Here is a 5,905-nt window from a genome sequence, read left to right on the forward strand (position 1 = left end):
AAATACCAAGCTATCAGTATGGAGCTTACAACGCATAGTTTCTTTGAGCTCTGAAATATAAGTATCAACCTAGCTATGGCCAAATAAAAATATGTTATCTCCAAGGTATTTTAACGGTCAGTAGTATTGTTTAAATTAATGAGTAGTTCTTTTAAACGTTTGCAATTTTTTCTGGCGTTGTTCTCTCCCCCTACAAACCGGGGTTAATACATACACACACACACACGCGCTAATGGAAAATAAGTTAGGAAAATTAATATTTAAGAGATATTGTAGGCATTTTCTTTAAACATCCGGTTCCAACTTTTTGGCGTGATAGTTGTAGAAGTGAGGTAAGCTGTGTAGGTAAGATAAAATACTCTTGAGTGAAAATAGAAGTAAAAAGAAAGAATATTGCCGTCACACCAACATAAAAAACATCCTCTTAGTTAGCAATCAGACGGTTTGGAGTTTCATGAAACGACTTAGCTTACCAAGAAAAAAAACTATTGTCCATTCTATAGCGTCAAGAGCCGTAAAAAGTTGTCTTCAAAAACGACCTTTACTTTGGTTAGGCCAAAAAGAAAAAAAAACACTCATCTCTAACACTCTTAACGTATTCTGAATGATCGTAAATATTAAGGAAACCGGATCACTTTCTTCTGTAATGAAAAAAAAAAAACCTTTAATGTCGAACCTTTGATTAAGAGGCAAAATAATAGATATAAAAGCTTGCATAAATCCTTGAAAAACGAGATACCGGGAGATAAAGCAATTTTTTGATCCTCCAGACTGTCTGGTTGCTGACTGAGAGCATGTTCAGTATGATGGTGTGACTGGTATGGAGAAAAATGGCAACTTCCTCTCTTTTTACATCCATTTTATACTTAAGAGTATTCAGTAACTAAACAAGTGACGCCACTTCTAAAACTATTGCACCAAAAAGTTTGAACCGGATATTTACAAAAAAGGGTCTACAAAACCTCTTAAACTTTCATTTTAATAACAATTCAGAACTTTTCGAACAACCCGTAACTGATAATGAACTTGGCTTTTTTATTCTCTTTTCCTCTACATGTCCATTTTTCTTCCTTTCTTTCCCTCTAAATCGAGACAGATGATGGAATGAATCTCAAACAAACTTTACTCATAAATTTATATATAGATAAATATTTTTTTTGATGATGTATATAATTTTAGCAATGATGAATAGAGATGCATTAACCCACTTGTAAGGAGGATGGGAAAGAGAAAGAGGGAAAAACATAATGATGAGATGGTCAGTTAGCTCATCAGACAGACACATTATTTATTTACTTATTTGATCCACGGTAATAAATAAAAAATAATGAAAATCAATTGATTTATAACAGACAAATCGATATATCATATAAAAATGCATTGTTAGTAAATTCATTTAGAGTTTGGTAAATACATATTAGAATTTTTAGATCTTTGAATCTTTTTTCCAAAAAAGAGAAATGAAAAAAAGACTTTGCGTGGAGTAGTTGAAGGAAACAAATTCACTTCAATATTACAGATTTCCTTTTTTACAATAGTCCTTTCTAAGACTCTGGAAGCTCCTTATCAGTGTTGAATTCCGATTCTGTGGCAATACTTCAAGAGTTATTGTCACTGAACATGGATATGATAGAGCACAGCATTAAGGAAATTAAAGCCACAATTTTATTTGGTGTATTACCGAAAATATCCTCAAAAGTAAATTCAACAATGAAATTAGCTCCGGTAAGCAAAATAAGTTTCATCACTTTTAAGCTAGATAATAGTAAACAATTTGAAGGTAAGATCTGCCTGTTCAAAATTTGCCGTTTTTTCTCTCTAAAAATACTAAACTCTATAGGTAGTTCCTGGAATAATACCCTTGATTTGATTGAGTATCGTATATCTAATTCCCTTCGATACTATTCTACGATGAAAAGGATCATCCTGTAGTACGAACATTTTTCGAAGAGATAAACGTCCTAAATCGAAGAGTTTCAGACTAGTATTTCATTATTTTATCCATCTTGTATATAAATTAGTTATTAGTTTTTAATTCTTTTATTGTTGTTAAGTCTAATTTTAAACTACAATGTTTATTTATGTTTTTAATAACACTCATGCTTACTAAGGGCATTGTTTAAATATATTTCTAGTGTGTACATGTATCATCAACAATATGAATAAATTACAAAACCTTTACAAAAATACTCAAAATTGGTTGATAAGCATGCATTGATATCCAACTATTGGGCTATTCGTCAATAAAAGTTTTTTATAGCTTGACAAAAGATAATTCAGGAAACTAATAAGTAATAAAAAAATGAGAGCTAAAAAAAGTAAACTTTAATAATAATAAGATAATATCAGTCAACAAAAACTTCTTTTCTACGGATGCAAAGTATTTATGAAGAGTATAAAATTCATGCTCAATGTACATTGATAATGTCACTTTTTATATCTATCATTAAGCAAAGTTTTTTCTATGAAACGGCTTTTGTGTCTAATTAAAATGATTCTTTAGATTTATGATAGAATCTGGTAGGAGGTCAAAATTTTGAAACCCTTAAATCCCAATTTGTCTTTATTTTAGTCATTCTGAAAAGGAGCAACTTTAAATATAAACTATAATAACTATGCATCTTTTAATTATCAGTTTTGGTTCATGGAAATATTATGGATTCTAAGAACTTATATGATATGACTTTTACTCTGAATTTTATATCTTTTTATTTAAACATTGCTGTTTATAAGTCAGGGAATTTAAAATGTCTTTCAAAACCTAGAGCTATACGCATTTTTTATTTTTCTCTAAATCTTTCTTTCTAACGGGACTATACAAGTTTGAAATTAACCAGCAGTTAGCAATGATGTTATTCACCTTGGGATTTCTTTATTTGATATTAGGAATTACATAGAATGCCAGTACATGAATGAACTAATGTACATATATTGATGTTCATGAAATTAATTGGAATACATAACTCATTTGAAAGTTAATTTTCAGACTAAAATAGATTTTAGGCTGTGGTTTGCTCTCAACCGAGTTCCTATTCTAATTATAGGTTTAATAAATGAATACAATCAGTAAACTAAAGTGAACTGTAGTCAACTGAAAAGGAAACAAAAGGCACTTCAGGACTGTGTACGTTTTTCAGGGACCAAGAATAAGGACAGGTTTTATTTTATGTACCCTATTGAGTAACGGTATGCCCCTAAAAATACAAGGCATTACATTTTATTGATATTAAAAACGGACCAAAGCAAAGAAATCACAATCCTAAATATTATTGTATTAAATGGAACTTGTGTACATACATTGTGCAGATTTAATAGTAAAATTTAGGGGTTCTATGCATTTCTATTCATAACTAGTATACATTAAAACAATATACAACAAAGACTTGTTTTCGTTTTGTTTTAAGTGCCTGCTTTGTTAGTTGAAACTGTTTATTATTATTACTATCAGCAAAAAAGTAGCCGTAGTATGTACGCACACTGTGCATGTATGACAGGTCTTAAACTATTATTATCATTTTAATATTTAAGGATATTTCACGGCCCATTAATCTGTATAAATAGACAAATATTATGATACATTATAACTTTGTGACGTACATTCTATACTCACAGGGTGGACACCATAAATGAGGAGGTCGTAAGTGACGGATTTTAAAAACGCCGAACTCCCTTCAAAGTGAGGACACAAAAGTTGTAATATAATTAAATTACAATTATATCCTTACAATTCTTAATTACGAGGTTTTAATATGCAACTAAACGACAGTTTAACCAAAAACAAAAAAGTTTTGTTTTTATCCCATGTCTCTAAGGGTTAAAATGTCGAAGTAACAACAAAAAAGGCAAAGCGTGTGAGATTTCCTCGACGTCGGTGTAACCTCCGATACACCTTAAGAGACCATTATCATCTCTATCCGGACTTCCTACAACATCAAGAAGTTTATTTCAGCCCCATACAACCAAGAAGAGCCAACAATTCTTAAGCAACAATATGGCTGACCTCTGGCCTCCGTAAATGTGACCCTCCAGAATAGAACTTCTTGTGTAAGCGCAATAATAAGAGATATTGTGTAGTCTCTCACACTCCAGCTGACAACACAATCACAAAAAACATCCTTGATAGAATATAATCTTGTAGGAAGATGATCCTTCTGGAGACGGTCAAAATAACTCAATGTGTCTTGGGTAAAAATATCAATTACCTGAATTTAATTTGACCACATTATAGCCCCGATACTGATCATCTTCATTATTCATTCTGGTTCCATATTGAGATGAGGGCATGTACAGGGTGTGCAAACTATCTATAGAGGCACTTCCTTGCACTCTCTCAGGCAAACTTGGGGACTTTGGGAGTTGATTTTTTTTGTTAGATAGCTTGTTCAAACATGCACCAGTTGAAAAAAATGAAATCAATTGATGATTTCATTGAACAAAAAAGGCACAGGTGCAAGAGATCTTTCATATGATTCTTTTTTTCATATTACTCTGACCCCTTGTAGAGTCGGTCTTAGAGAGCCACATCAAATATATAGAGAGGCCTATTTATAGTGTTCTCAAATTTAAATTTATCTTTGCATGAGATTAGTGCATCAAAAATACTTACTTTTATTTTGAATATTATTATACATATTTGAAATTCTGTAATGTTAATGATCAATCATTTAAACTCTGATATCCGTCTATATTGTTATTTCACAAAACCAAAACACACAAAAAAATATTAATTGAAAAAAGCATAATTATATTCGGGAGCCCTTCCCGTAGGATCTTCTTGGCTCAAACATCCATGGAATTATTTAAGGAAAAAACTAATTTTATAAATTATAAAAAAGAAAAAACGGTTGTTTCGTGTGATCTTTCTTCTTTTTTGTTGTTATTTAATTGGTAGTCGTTCTGTTTACTTTTCTTTTTGAAGTAAGTATTCTAATCTAGCTTTGAAATATAGAAGGTTGATTGTTCTATTGAATCAAAAAGTTCCGATAGTTATCCGTTAAAAATTATGTATACCTTGATTTGTATTAAAACTAATAACCGTTCATAGCAGTATGACTTTTGAAGGTGATAATGTCTTGTTCACAAATTTAATACGGATTTTCCAAATAATAAAAATCAACCATGGATAAGTAAGGACATAAGTATGTCATACATTTTCAGTCTGGAATATTTCTAATGGGTATTTGGTATTAAGGGATTTAATGTGTTTGTGGTATTGTAACCTTGTACATAGTTGTCAGCCACTCCTTCAAAATATTATGACAAAGAGCATGATTTATATAGACATTGGGTGGTGTGTTGTTAACGATGATGAATTTGAATGATAAACGTCTGTGGTTCTCTGAAGGTATCAGATTTTAAGGAGGTGGCATTGAAAAGTAAAACATATTTTTGATTTTGTATCAATGTTAATTGTCCCCTGTTTTGTCGCACGTTGTCTCGTCTCTCTCATATTTACTTCCAAAACGAAGTTGAACGGAAATTATGTTTTTTCTCCTGCTTGTTTGTTTGTCAGTTAGTTTGTTGATTTGTTAGGAAAAATTATGACGTGATTTTGATCCAACTTCATACAAAGATTATATATGATAACAGTAGGATGTCATTAAATTTTAGAGGTCAAGTTTGTAAAAACCTTAAACTAAGGTTTTATTAAGCAAAAGATGGTATAATATAGATATACACATAAAAGAATCTGAGATTATGTCATTCCTCCCTACAAAATAACATAAAATCTATATAAAATGAGAATCTAGGAAAGAAACAAAATCCCTCAATCTATCCGGATATTGAGTTTTTGGAAAAACAACTCGGACTGCAGCGCTACGAGGAGTTTTTAACTTTGAGTTCACGTCCAAAAGATGAATTAGCGTTTGGATGAATGTTTGATTTGCAATATTTCGTAATTTCT

General features: G+C 31.0%; 1 long non-coding RNA gene across 1 annotated transcript; it reads left to right on the forward strand.

Moving 5' to 3' along the window:
• Positions 1-317: 317 nt before the first annotated feature.
• LOC139907008 (uncharacterized) lies at positions 318-2,196 on the forward strand. The gene is made up of 2 exons (XR_011783304.1): positions 318-1,725; positions 1,841-2,196. It is a non-coding gene; the product is annotated as an uncharacterized lncRNA (long non-coding RNA).
• The last annotated feature ends 3,709 nt before the right edge of the window (positions 2,197-5,905 follow it).

This window comes from Lepeophtheirus salmonis, chromosome 13 (assembly GCF_016086655.4).
Source record: "Lepeophtheirus salmonis chromosome 13, UVic_Lsal_1.4, whole genome shotgun sequence".
NCBI lineage: Eukaryota > Metazoa > Arthropoda > Copepoda > Siphonostomatoida > Caligidae > Lepeophtheirus > Lepeophtheirus salmonis.